We start from the raw sequence: 15216 nt of genomic DNA, 5'->3' as shown, positions 1-15216 counted from the left end.
AGTAAGAAAGATCTTTAGGTGCTCAACTATCAGAAATATGCTATGTAAGAATGTGGCGGAGGTGTGGTCCCGGGCGCGGCTGCAGGGGAGGAGTGGTGCAGTGAGCTCAACAGGGCGGTGCTGGAGATGCAGGTGAGAACAGCTGATGGCGTTTGGACTGATGATGGTTTCCTTCCCCTTTTATAGTGAGACGGGAGAGGAGCGGAGTGGAAGCTGGAAATCAGCTGAGACCAGAGCTGTCAGACTGTGGACGGTCATAACAAAGGAAAACTAGAAATAAACGTGGCATCTGGCGACAAACAACTGTGCGTGTGTGTCCGTGTGTGAAGTGCATTTCACAAAGAACCAGTCAGTTTATCAGTGACCTTAATCTTAATGTGGTCATCTGAAACACACAGCTCCAGCTGTGACCACAGCAGACTCACCTGGTGTTAAAATCTTTGTTCAGCTTGTTTCAGAGAGTGGATGTGCCCTTTAGTTTTTAAATGCTGCAGTTTAATTCAAAAGTCGACACACCAACATATCATTATCACAATGATATTATTCATTTAAATACGTTGGACGCGAGTTCTTCGTTAAGCTTCACGCTGATACCCGGCAGGGTGTTGCTGAGTTTGTGCCATTTCCTTTTGACACCTCATTTGTTTTAGGTGTGAGCACTTGTGACATACACCATGTGCCACACAACCTTCAGTGTGCAAGAGTGGTGCAGCACTCTCCAGAAAGCCTAAGCAGTGCTCTTCTGCAGTTGGTGTGCTGTTTTAGTGCTTCATAGATAATTGAACAGTAAAGCTCTGGGAAATATTCATCGAATATTTAAGCAATGCTGAGTTTGTAGAAATGAAAATATGGCCAAGACAGAAGGGTAACATTGACACAGCAACATCAGTCTGTTTAACTCATCCTATGAGCCCTAATGAACTACTGTGCTCATTAGAACTGTAACAATTCTGAAACCAAGACACAAATCACAACACACAAGTGCCCAAATTATCGTTGGCTTATTCAGGAACAAGTAAAATGTATAGTAGTCCTTTTTTTTTCCCGCTAAAGAAAAACCAGATTATGGGCCAAGCCATGATTTTGTGTAAGTGAAGGAGCAGGCTACACCCTAAATAAGTCTCATCATGCCATTTTGAATGGGCCCAAACACACTGCCCTGAGCACCAGGTGCCAATAATAAACAAATTAGAGGCAAACGCTCTGAATCCTCTGCACCTCAGTACATAAAGTGGACCTGTTATGCTAATCTCCAACTCCATATTTACTTTGTTTGAGTCTGCTAAAGTAGCTTTGCATGATCCACAGTTCAAAATAATTCTTCTTTGTTATACTGGGCCTTGGTGCAGCCCATCAGTTCATCATTTGTCTGAAACAAGTCATTTAGTTCCTCCTCTGTTAAGCTAACTTTCTTCTCATTGGCTGCCCTCCACAAACAGAAGGACTGAATATTAACAGATGTGCCATATTAGCAAAATCCCCTCTCTATGACACCATTCAGAGCCAAGAGAATAAAAAAATTTGTTTGAAACCTGGTGTTTGAAGCAATCTGAAGCCTCAACCTTGACTTGTAGGGATTATTTGAATGTACACTGATGTTGTTGTTTTTTTAACTTTAGCCGTGTTTAATATGGGGATCAAATATTAGACAGGAGAATGATAAGTGGTTTGTTATTTGTTGTGTTTATTATTAATAATTGTATTAGTTATTTAATAATGATCACCTAACACAGTAAGAACATCCTGTATATGTAATCATATTTTACATCTTGGTCACAAAAAGAAAAGCAGACACTGCAGGCTACTGAAACATGTTAAAATCTAGTTGGTTATGTCTGCATGCCACATGCAACCTCTCCATCCTGCACCTGAAATGGAACATGTGGGTTAAATGAATGTCCAACACACTTACATCAAAAGCTCTTAATGTTTAATGCTTTGCAGACTGGTGTTTTTTAACCCAGCTCCCACTGTGTTTTCTTTCTGCCGGACACTCACACTCACAGCAGATCTGTCCCACTGCTGCTGCTCGTTTTGCATTGTCACCGACAGCCAAGCCCGTGGTACGGCATGCGTCTGTGTGCACCCTCACGTTAATAATGTCTGGCTCTAAGACTGTGTAGCTCTGCAGAAACTGGAGGCAAAAAAGGTTTGTACGTGCAGGTTCTGGAGCCACTCGTGGCCGATCGCTGTTCTCTGCTGGGTCCGTTTTATGTGTGTGCGCGCACGACTTGGCCATCTGCAGAATGGTAAGTGTAGCGTGTCATCCGTCATCTGCATTGTGATGAGAAGTGAAATAAGCTCCGTTAGACAGCACATCTCCTCTGTCTCAGAGCTCCTGGTAATCTGTTGTTGACATTGACAGTGTCCTCTGAACCCAGTCAGGAGCTTTTACTGTGAGAACTGTGATTTTAATAATGTGCATGTGTTCACTGTAGTGTTGATACTGAGGTCACATGGACGTACAGTAGTGGCTCTTTTCATCTGTGTGCTCCTGGCTGCCAGCCGTGCTGCTGGCAAGACCGACATCTGTAAACAAGAGGTTAAAAAAGTACGTGCCAGTGGAGTGTGAGTTTCCTGTGAAGGTTTGAATGCTCGTTAGTCAGCACAACGTATGTTTGAGCTCCATCTCTGGCGTCACAGATGAGTCAGTTGGCAAGTTGACCCGTTCGTGTTGAGGTTTGCGTGTTTTTTGTGGTTCTTGGTGTGTTTGGGCATCAAGATTAGAGAAGCGGATTACATCCGTGAGAATGTGAACAGATGGAAAGAGAAGGAGGAAGGGGACAATTATGTGTACTTCATGTTGGAGCCCAGGCAAGTCAGGCATCACCCGAGCCACCGATGCCATCTGGTGAGGGTACAAGTTGTGGATTGACACACATGTGAGTTCATAGTGCAAATTAGCCGAAATCATCTTATCTTACTGTTATTCTGACCTTGTCTAAACATGAATCTGTTTTTACAGATACACTGCTTATTAGACTCAGATGATTAGAAATCAGCTCCATCTGATTGGCTGTTTTAAAGGCGAAGCTGATACGTAACCACTGTGATTTCCAGCATGACTCTGCAGTTTTATAACAGCTTTTAGCTTGAATGAGGAGGTCATTTTTATCTTAAAACTTTAAAGATCAATCAAAAGACAGAGATGAGCTACTTTATATGCTGGCAGCTTCTTAATCCTATCATGCCTCATGTGGAGTGTCTGGAGTATCAATCACAGGTTCAGCTTGTCAATCAGTCCTGTTATAGGAGCGTAACGATCTTTGCTGTATAGGATAAACAGCTCAGTCAGCAGGGAGAAGACCTCAGGAAGCTCAGAACATCTGGGAAGAAAATCAAGGTAACTTTGGACTATTGAGCGCCATAAGCTGTTCTATCTTGAGATAAAAACAATTAAGTTATAGTATATTTATCTCCTGAGTAAGTCCAAAAAGGTCTACAAACCAAAGGATATTTCCAGGATAGGGTTTCTAAAGTAGTGCTTTCTTTGATTCTCTCACATACCCAGATTGCGTCTGCTTGATAACACTTTTAAAAGTTTTCTCACTTCAACAAAGCACTGTGGTTCTGTATAGTGTTGGTGTGAATAAATGTGTAATGAATGTATGAGTACTGTAGTACTGCAAAGCTGAATTTGTGACATTGGCACCAACAAACTTTTACTCGTCAGCTCACCATAAATTCCCCAATGGCAGACCTTAGACCATAGTATATAACTGCATGTATACATGTATGTATGCATGCATGTTTCAGCATTCATAATTTCATCAGTTCTGAAAAGATTCCCAACACCAGTGACTGAAATGCAGCTCGAAACCATAACAGAGCCTCCACCTGACCTCCTCTGTACCTATTGAAAACAATTTGAACAAAAACATTTGGATTCGTGACTCCATCAGACTTGTTGTCACTGATTTTTAAGGCCCTCTTCTTCTGGAATTTGGCAAACCTTAGCTTTTTCTGTCTGTTTCAATTCCTTATGAATGAGTTCTTGATAGCCATATTTCCTCCAAGTTCATTTCTGATGAGGCCTTGCTGAACAGCTGATGGATCATTTTTCTGTTCATCTGTTCTAGACAGCTGTCTAGTTTCCTCTCTTTTTTTCTCTTTTTTTTTTAACATTGCACATCTGCTGAGACATGCTAAGGGTTTGGCTAATAGCTCTTTGGGAATCACCTTGTTGGTGCAAAAATACTATTTTATGCCAGGCAAACTGCTATCGTTCGAGATTTTGATAACGTGTTCCCATTTTTTTCATATGTGATTGTGTGACAGGCTGCTAGTAACAAGGTGTCTAAAGTTACAAATTTCAAATTGGATCTTTGCATGTGGGAACAACAACATTTCCTTTGATCCTCTGAAAAGGGTCAGGTACAAGGACCGGACTGAAAACTAGTGGAAGCGCAGTCAGCGTTCAAAGTCAAATGTTAAGAATTTCGGAAAGTCTGCAGAATTGCACTTTACTTTTTTGGGACTCAAAAATAAAATTTGCTCCTACCTTGGTGTTTACTATCCAGCAGTGGCTGCTGTTTTGACTTATACATTTTGACTTTCAACAAAACTTTGGGAAAACAAGCTCAAATTCTACAAACTATAAGCATAATTTAACTTAGCAGTAAAAGAGCAAGCTGTTAAAGTGAACCACAGATTATTTCCTGGGAAAGCATTTTGCCTGTAGTGCACAGTTACACTTCAGTCTCTTAATTGTTTTATTCATACTGCACATGATGTAATGAATAGTCAACCTCCAGCGCTGCCTGCTCCAGGGTTTTTACTAAAATAGTAATGAATCTGGGAATAGTGGTGCTTCCATTTGATTTCCACCGTTGGGAAGGCTGGGAACCCAGTCCAGACACTGCAATTTCTCTTATTGAATCTGTCCTAGACACAATGCCAACAGTGTTTCAGCAGATCTGTGGCTCCAACTCCAGACTCCGGTAGCGTTGTGATAAGACCCAGCAGGAGCCAAAAATCACACAAGGTGGTTTTTGTGTTCGTGTAATGTGGGAGCTAGACGGGCTGGAATTCAGTGCAGCACAAGCGAGGCCGCACAACAAACCCACCAGCTTCCTTTCTCCAGGGCACACAGAGTTCACCACCCGGCAGATGTTGGCCCTTTTTTGTTTGTTTTTGTTTATTGCCGCCTTTTATTTCACAGGTGTTTTTCTCCACACCAGTTAAAATAAACAACACGCTGGACTCAAGTCATGCAGTTTGCATTGCGACTTCTCCTTTCCATGCCCTCATTTGAAATAATACTAAGAATAAACAGTGCAGCTCATTAAATGTGCAGTTTTCTGCCAAAGGTAGTTTTAAAAAAAAGTATAATTACTCAGTTGAGGGGAAAGCAGACCCTTTTGTTGTTCTTTGAAATGAAGTGTAGCTCTAGCCTTTTTGTATGTAGCTAATTTTGATAAGCTGTAAATCTGCTTGATATTTGTACCGATTCTTTCTCCGTTTAACCAGATTTCATTATACTGTAGCATCTACACTGATGGTAATGATGCAGTTCAGTCTCTTCAAGCTGTTAGAAAAGATTACAAACAGACCTGGTCAAATACGCTGCAATTGAGACTACATTTTATATGACTGTAATTGCTCTTATTTAATGTTGTTTTCCTCTCTCTTGTTCTTTGTGCAGTTGTTTTGTAGCTCTCTCCCGGGAAATAAGCGAAATGGGGGAAAAGAATAAAACTGAGACGTCTTGATCCTGAGACAGATTTTGCACCAGCTGGAAATCGCACTCTCTGCAGGCCGAGCTGCTGTGAGCGAGCAGATATGCCGGCTGAGTCCATCCCGAAGTGGTGTAACCCTTCAGATGAATGCTGCGATTTAGATTGAATGTAACAATGGAAATCTCCACCTCCCTCCCCCCTTCATGAGCCTTTGTTGCACCTTGCCTCTTTTAAGGAAGGGTGAAAAAAACAAAGTGAGAAAAATGCTTTAGCTCTTTTCCAACAGGAATGTCTCTGTGTCAGATAAAGATCCTTAACTGAATGGAGGAGGAAGTGTAGGAAGTCTAAGTTCAGCAAATCTAGCGTTTCCTTGTTGATGCCTGTTGTGGAACAATATTTATGTTCCTGCATAGATGCTGGATATCTGCTTCAAAGGGTGTCAGAGTGTATTTCGTGTTACTGTGCTACCTTGTAGGGCTTTTTATCCAGTTTCTTTTAGGGAAGCTCAGGCAAACTTCTATATCAAGTTCCAAGTTTTGTGCTGCATGTTTCCTGTCTGCATCTAAAAACACAGGTTTCCATTCTTTCCTTGCTTTGCATGCATGAAGTACTCTGCTACAGCCAAAGGCAGGACTGTTTGTCTCAAGTTCAGGGCTCGTTTGTGCAGTATATGTTTACAAAGTCTTGCCCAAATGCCATTAAATGAAGCTGCTACACAGTCTTTTAATCCACTGATTTGTGTTTCTTGGCAACAGTATTTCATGATTCTCATCATTTTCATCTGTCCACTCAAGTGTGCACTGATTTGTGTCCATGGTGATGAAATGTATATATATTCTTGTTTTAATAGAGAAAACATTTGCAGGTCAGTGGTGTCATGAATCATGTCGCCGCTTATGAAAAAGACCACAGTTGGTCATAGCTGGATTATTTCTCTCATTTTTATTGCGATATTTTAAAATATGCCATGAATTATCATGAGCGTGAATGGTTGTCTGTCTCTGTGTGTTAGTCCTGCAACAGATTGCAACTTGTCCAGGGAGTGTATGACAGCTAGGTCCCCGCTAACAAACAACAGTCTGCGTTCATGAGCACGAGCATGCAGATTGCTTTTTCGGGACTTTCTGACGTTTGGCAATGAGATGACCTGCTGAAAGACTGCTCATTTCGATATTACGTGCCTGTTTTTAAGTTTTTTGTTTTTAATTCCCTTATATTTTCTATTAAAACCCAAAAAACCTCTTTCCATGCCTCACAGCTGGCTTTATTTGGTTAATCTACTTTATTTAAATGCCTCTGGTACTTTGAATAGACCTTTTTAACCTCGGTTCCTTCCCTGCTTTTGAAAGTCTGCTGTGGAAAAGCCCCATGACCCATGCACATACTACACTTACAGTACCATCCGTGACACCCATTAACTCCTATCAAGCCGTTTCCAGTCATGAGCAGCAGGTGGCACTGCCCTCCCTCCACCGTCCCACAGTGCGTCCTCTGGGTGAGAGAAATTCAGCACGTACATGCAACACAAAGTCATAGAGATGATAATTTGTTGAGCAGACTGATGCACGGGCTCTGTCTTTGACATTTTGAGATAATAAAATATGGTGTAGCTTACTGGACCAAATAGTTTTATCAAGAAACTCATTCCAGCCCTGCTGGCCCCAAGCCAACGACCCTGCAGTGTAAACATGTACAGAGAGACATTTTAATTATGAGGGGCAGTGTGATCCTCACAGCACTGTAGACTCTACTGTTTGACTCGAGCATGTGTGTGTTTGTGTAGTCCATCATACAGGTACGTGCATGTGCATGTGTTTGCACTATATCTAAAGCTGACCGTCCCTTGGGCACAGTCAGCCCTTTCAGACAGTCCACGATAATCACCCTCATGATGTGATGCAGCCAGAGAGGATTAAAGCAAGGCAGGAGTCGTCTCCCCAGACACTATCTTTCCTTACAGGAAGTAATATCTCCTGTCTATAAGCCTGTGTTTCTCAGCCAGGCCAGTCCTGAGCATGTGTCGCATTTAATGGCTGTTTAAGTGAGATTTGCCTACTGTGTGGTTTCTTAGACTGGCACGTCTGTTGACCTGATTCTATTTGCGTTGCTTCTGCTTATGGTAGTTATTACGGCTGTGTAAGTTGGCACACTTGCATCAAAAGCTATTAAGATTGGGATCGTGTTACATTTAGCTCTTCCTCCCATAGGCAGAAAATGAACTCTCAGCTGAATTCTGCTCCTGTTTTTGTTCTCCCCTAAAAAGCCGAAGATTAGATCTCAGCCCAGACGCAAGCTGACCTTTTATATTTTTCTTTTTTTTTGTTTCCGGTTATGTTTCGTTACTGTCACATGCTGTTAGATCACAGAATCACCATCATATTGTGTTTTTTTTTTTTTTTCTTTCAACTGGTTTTTAGCTTTATGATTTAAATTTTTTTTTAAAAACCCACACAACACTTATGAGTTCATTCACCCTTGTTCAGAACCCAACATGGTAATCATAAAATCCTTTAAGAATAAGTGAGTATTGTAAGACTGTGCAAAACACAGGGAATCTCTGAGATTAATGGAAAAGCTTTGAGCTGTGGTCCACTTAAGTAAGAATGTGTGTGTGGGGGGGGGGGGGGGCGCGAAGTGTGTATTAGATAAAAAAGATTATTTGTAGCATGTAGGCCACACACTACCTCTCCTCCCCCTCATGGACACACTTACTCTCTCTTTCTCCTCGTGCCGCTCTGGTCCTGGTACTGCCAGCTGGGAGGTCTGGACTGGATGTAAAGGCCATTGTAAGAGTTTAACTGCACAGTGCTGTTATCTTCTGATGCTTCATCCCAGGTTCTTGCAAAACCAGATTCTCCCAGTGATAGTTTGAATTATTCACAGAATTATTTCTCACATGTGTTTTCTGTTGGCGACAGATATTTCATATGTGTGTGTGTGTGTGTTTGTGTTATGTGTTAACCTCACGCGTGTTGTGGCTTTAGGAATGAGGGCATGAGTTGCTTGTTGCAAGGCTTGCAGGGCCAGTGTCTTTGGTCTCCCTGCAGAACAAGTGTTTCTTCTCAAGGCAGGACAGAGGTGCGCGCACACACAGGCTCCATTGCTGCTGCTCATCTGCATAACAGCTGCAGATTGGTCAGAAAGGGGAGAGCTGGGTGGAGCTCTGGAAAAAGCTCCAGATGCAGAGAAGGCATAGATTGAAGGTTTACCTGTTAAAGATGTTGGACATGTGCAGGAGGAACTTTGTATGCCACTTGATTGCAGGGAAAGTTGATGCACTTATGTAACGCGAGTGGAGGCCCGGAAGCTAAGTGACGTCTCTTCACTGGTTTCTGTGCAATTTAAGCTGTAAGCCTCAAGGAATACCACTGGTACTGAAGATATAATATGGCAGCAAATTCAGAAGCAAACAGTGATGGAGAGGTATGTGTTTGCTGGTTTTCTTCTTGCTGACCCTGCATTTAGCGGCTGCTTGTGACTCACTCTTGGTGTTTTGTTTTTTCTTTTGAGTTTCCTACATGTGGTTGCAGGTTCTCCCTGTACATGTGTTTGAATTTGGCCGCATTCAGATTATCCTCATGAAACCTTGTGGGAGCTGGACCGTTCACATGAGTGCATGTGACCAGGCTTGTTCTTTTTCTCAGCTAATGGTGGTTTTATGCTAAGCTGCTGGGAGTATCTGTTTGGTTTTCGCTTTTCCTTTGTGCACATCTCTAAGAAGTTAAAACGCTAACCCTGATTGACACATGCATTGATCAGATGTGATGGCTTAATGCACTGAGCGTGTTTGTAAGCGAGTCTCAGATGGAGGAAGATGTCGTTTCCTGGTGCTTTACTGTGACAGAAATACATTTGAGGAAGAGGAAACACCTGATTAGGGAGCTGCTATCTTTTTGTATTCTTTTGACTTGGAGTAGGAAATGATAAAAACATAATTTTTTTTGTGTAGCAGTGAATATTTGTGGTCATGTGAATATTTGTATGGGCTCTATAGCTGTGGGAGAGTGTGGTGAGTTGGACTATTTCTGTCTCTCTCTCTCTCTCTCTGAACTGAGCCAGCTTCACACAGAGCGCCGCTATAACTATCCAAACAACCACAGCATTCACACGGCACACACATGGCTCCCTTCACCACCTGCTACTGGCCTCATCACAAGGGGAAACCTTACTGGGATTCAGCCTCTCTGTTCGACAACACAGTGTTGTTAATGCTGTGAAAGCATTTGTAATCATGCTTTATTAGTATAAATGCAGCTTTTATATTCATGACATCTAATTTTTCTTGGAGTCGTTCTTTGACAAGGATATCTCCTTCAACCGGCACCTTAAACAAATGTCTATGACTGCCTCCTTTTATCTGCACAATACTGCTAAAACTATAAACATCCTGTCTCCTGAGTGATGCTGAAAAGCTAGTCCACAAGTTTGTTACTTCTAGGAGGTAGTATTTTAATTCATTATTACCTAATGAACAGCTAAAAGCTCCCTGAAAAGCCTTCAGCTCATCCAAAATAGAAGCAATAGTTTTCACGTACTGGCTGCTTTTCACTGAATATAAATCCTTCATCTCACAGGGATGGTCCTGAATGATCAGGCTTTGTGAGATCTTTCGGGCATCACAAACTATCATATTGTCCAAGTAGAGCACTTCACTCTCACACTGCAGGTTTATTTGTTGTTCCTAGAGTTTCTAAAAGTAGACTGGGAGACACAGCCTTCAACTGTCTCTCTCCCAGTTTGGCTTTTGGAGACAGACACTCTCTCTATTTTTAATGTTAGACTTTAAATTTTCCTGTTTGATACCTAGGTAACTGAGGTGTCAGTGACAAAGCAATGTGCGACTAGTGGATCACTTCTTGTGATAACAACTATTAAGGCCTAGGCAGTGGATGGAACTTCCCATGATGGCAGTGAGCACTTCTTCTCCACTCTAACATGTGAAATGTTGTGGTACTTATGTTCAACTTTTCTGCTGCAGCTGAACTCCAAGAACTCTTTACTATAGTCAGGGGTGCACATAAGTGGTCCGCAGGTGCGCTTTCGCTGTCAAAATAAAAGACGCGCACCAGATAAGAAGTTGCAACGCGTGTTTGCGTATATAAGATTTTCTGGAGGAGGACAGACATTTGTTTAGAACTCTTAAAGATGTCGAAGAAGCTCCTTTAAGCAATTACTTAATGTCCGAAGGAGTCCGAACTACAAAAGAAGCGCGTATTCTCGGAAAAGTGGTTGCAGGATGTGAGCTGGCTTCAAACAAATGATGAACGCACAGAGATGTGGTGCAGAATGTGCCGTGAAAATCCCACTCTAGCGGACAAAAACAGTGCCTTTTTTTATGGACGCAAACACGTGTTGCAACTTCTTATCTGGTGCACGTCTTTTATTTTTGACAGCGAATGCGCACCTGTGGACCACTTATGTGCACCCCTGCAGGGCTCGCAAAATCGCTAGCCCGACGTCCCGGGGCTAGCGATTTTTCCAGTCGGGCTACCAAAATCTAACTCAGCCCTGCCCGTCGGGCTATCGTAGGAAGGAAAATATATGTCTATGCTTTTGCATTCTTTCGCCAATGTAGCTGAGTAATTATGTCATTGGCATCGATGAGCCACTGTCAATATGTGACATATTGAAATCGCGTTTGAATTTGCGCTTGTTTTTTGCTTTCACTTTCATTTTGCGATCGCGCGAACGGTGTGTAGGGAGCAGCAGTACTGATTGGTGAGTGACGATTAATTGCGCACCAATTCCTCTGACATAGTCTTATCACTCATTAGCTTACTATTCAAACGCGACAAGTGAAATCTCTTGCTGCAAGCTTAAACATGTGAGAGGTTGAGTGCGCAAAGAATCGCTGACCATTATGTAAGTACGTGTGTAAAAGCAGCAGGATTTACGCTGGTATTTTAGTTCTGCTCAGCCAAATAAGTCAGGTCAGGGTGAAGAAGGGGCAGCCAAAGAAAAGCTTACCACAAAACGGAAAAGTTATGACAAATCAGACTATGAGGCAAAAAGAAAGCGCAGGTTTTTTGGTTTCATGGACAAAAGAATTTCTGTGGCTGGAATATGACAAGCTAAATAACATGATGTTCTGCCAGGTGTGTTGTGAGTTTCATTTGATTTCTGAGTCGACAAGCACCTTTGTTACTGGGACCAGTAATTTTAAGAAAGACCCCATCAGAACCCATGAGAAATGCAAGAAATGCATTATTGCTCAGTCTGCAGTATCGGTCCCAGAACAAACAGCAATTGCAAAAAAACATACTAAAAATAAACCAAGCACAACAAGAACTCCTGAAAAAGCTGTTTAGAACAGCGTGCTATAAGAGTGAACTATATTGGCAAAATTTAGCAGTCTTTGCAAACTTCAAAAAGCAAATGGCCTAGATCTTGGTTCCACTTACCTCTTACCCGTGACTTCAGTGGAAATTTCAGATTTAGGATCTGACACAGACTGATTCATGTTCTACACAGTTCTTTCAGTTCATAGAAATTTCTGTTCAATTTGAACCAAGTATTTGAGTTGATGATTGTAATTTTTATACAGTTGTTGTGATTTGTATTTTAACAATTTTTTTGATTAATTTTTGTTTCTGTTACAATATTATATTTTAATGTATAATATTGTAAAGGAAACAAAACATTAAAAAATAGCTTTCTTTTTTTATTCGGGCTACTTAAATTTATTTTGGGCTACCAAAAACTGAAGAATGCCTGCCCGAAGGGCTACCAGAGATTTTGAAATTTTGCGAGCCTTGCCCTGACTATAAGCCTCATTTGCCCAATCAAACAAGCATTCATGCATGTGCTGTATCTAACATTCGAACTCGCACTACTCAAGGATACTCTCACATGGGAGAGTAGCTGGGGAGGCAATCCACTGATTCCGATTGGTAGGCAACCCACTCCACTCTCTTGTTTTACTGCTGTTTGTCATTAATTTTTTCTACTCTCTCACATAGTTTCTGTTTGTCTGTAATAGCTCTCTATGCTTTCCTTTTCTGTCTACTCTTTTTCTCCACCCCAATTCATCAGAATAGATGGCTACCCCTCACAGAATCTGGTTCTCTCAGAAGTTTTTTTTTTTTCCTGGTAAGAGGGAGTTCTTCCTCCCCACTGTTGTCAAGTGGTTGCTCAAAGTGGATTGTCTTATTGTTGGGTAAAGCACCTTGAGGTGACTTTTGTTGTGAGTTGGTGCTATATAAATAGTGTCTTGTATTGAATTGTGGAAACACTAAAATCTAGGAGGAGCATAATATCAACACAGTGTGTATGAAATAATAATAATCATACTTTGTCTACCAGCATACAGTAGAGAGAGAATTCGTGCCAACCATGGCACCTCATGTCAAGCAAAAATGATTTAGCAAGAAGTGAATAATAGTGCAGTAATTATTGTAGCTGGATTATATACGACTCTGTCAACTGCATTTCCTACCGAGCTGAAATGTGCTTTCATCACGGACGGTGAATAACAACACGCTGCCCGGCTTCTTTATGACTTTTGGCAGCTTCTGATTGCATTTCCCATGTCGTACATTTGAAGAGGGCTTTTCCCCTGAGAGCAGCATTTAATGCAACATATCACCGTCCATCAGCACTGTGCCAGCCAAACCCACCATCTTGATCCAAAAGTAACAAAGCAGCACAGTCAGCCGCACAACTTGTTTGTGTTTGGCTAGGTTTCATGTCCTCCAATTGTTTCTCAGGGACTGCACGGCTTAGCATAAAGATTTTACTCCCATCGTAATAAATGCCACACATACTTGAGAGGTTGTTTTTTCCAACAGTGGTCTTCTTGATAAAGGACTGGAAAGAACTTCAAAGGCTAGTATTATTCATCTCAGTAGCTGTGCAGAAACCTACCACTTGCCTCTTAGACTGCTTATTAAATATCATTAAGATTATTGAATCCATCTTTGTGGACTGTATATGCAACAAAGAGCTAAAATTGTTACTTTAACCCTACTTCTTACTAATTTCACACGGCAAACAGGACGTTTCAGGATGTTTCATAAGTGCATTTTTATCAGTGTTGCAGGAAATGACAAAGACGCAGCTGTTGACAAAGTAAAATATGTCCGTTCCAGAGGCAAAATGTTTCTGTCCACATACCAGTGATTAATTTTCCCTCCCTCCTTTGTTTTGCTATGTAGAAAATGTAGATTAATGTTTTTGAGTAATGTGAGGAAGTCTCAAAAGCCATATGGACTGTTGCGTTATGAAGGCCTGTTTGGCACTACTTCTTGGGCATTGGTGTTCCTGATTTCCAGCTGGGGTTTTGTGCTTCCGATCCTCACAGTACCACTTTGGATCAGAACCAGCTACACCATGGTTTCACCCAGTTGGCAGTTTATCTGTTCTGTTTTATCTCTCGTCAAACTCTGCGTGGATTCTCTAGCGATTGGTTGCTTATTTTCTCGATGAACTCATCCTGAGCCAGTTATGGAAATTATAATTGGTTCAGGTCTCAGTGGAGACTCATTCCAGTGGGAGACTGTGTGGGACCAAAATGGAAAAATGTGACATAGATGTCAAAGCCCATCAGGTTTCATTCTAGTTAAAGAAGATTGTTTTCACGTCATCAGTTAATATTGGAGAAATCGGGATTAGGGGGACACATCTGTAAATCTTACACAAGATTGGGGGCTTTTTTTTTTCTTTTTCTTTTTTAAACTTTTGTTGGGGTCTCTTTCTAAACTTTAAATCTAGAGCTGTGTGAGTTGTATGGCTTTTCTGTGTTTGTATTGCTCATGAGAGCAGCACTAATCTTTCTATCCCTAGTCAATCATGTTTTTCATTAGCATATTGATTTATCTGCATGACACACAATAGCCTGACTTTCATTTTCTATTGGCTCGGGACTGGAAATTGCCTTTCTTTTGGCTTGGAGAAGCCAACTTTAAGAAATATATGATGGTAAGTCTTGTTAAAAGGAGCTTTTGCTGATCTCAGAACATTTGCTAATATTTGAATTGTTCAGCCTGTTCACAGTAACCATTAAAGTGCAGGTTTATGGGCTTTGCTTTCCACCCAGACTGAATTGGAAAGATGGCGCTGAGCAAGTTGCGCTGAAGTGCATTTTAGTGGGAATGCATTTAAGCCCAAGATTAATGTGTCAGGAGATACTTGAATGTTTTTTTTAAAGTTAGTGGAAATGTTTGCATGTGGAAAATGGAACTCCAGTAAAATCAGCCTAAATGTCTCGCCTATGTTGAACTCTGCCTTAATAATTCCCCAATATCCCTTTTCCTACTTTTTGCATACTAGGAACACAGAATAGTTGTAATTGTGCTTGACTAATAGTCTGAGCTGTGTTTTTTCTTCCAGCTGAATAAAAGAGAAAATGAATGTTTCCTTAGGTATATTAAAAAATGGAAAGAAAAAAAAACCCCAAACACAATTTCCTGTGGCATTCCTTTCTTAAGACCTTTTCGGCTCTAAATTCTTAAATATCAGGGCCCAGAACACAGCGGAGCAATGGCCTGATGGCTGCTTTGGTGTGAGAGGAAGAATTTGAACCTGTTTGAACCTCATCAGT

This window comes from Neolamprologus brichardi, chromosome 14 (genome assembly GCF_056152115.1).
Source record: "Neolamprologus brichardi isolate AB-2024 chromosome 14, ASM5615211v1, whole genome shotgun sequence".
NCBI lineage: Eukaryota > Metazoa > Chordata > Actinopteri > Cichliformes > Cichlidae > Neolamprologus > Neolamprologus brichardi.
Note: the sequence above shows the minus strand (reverse complement) of the source record.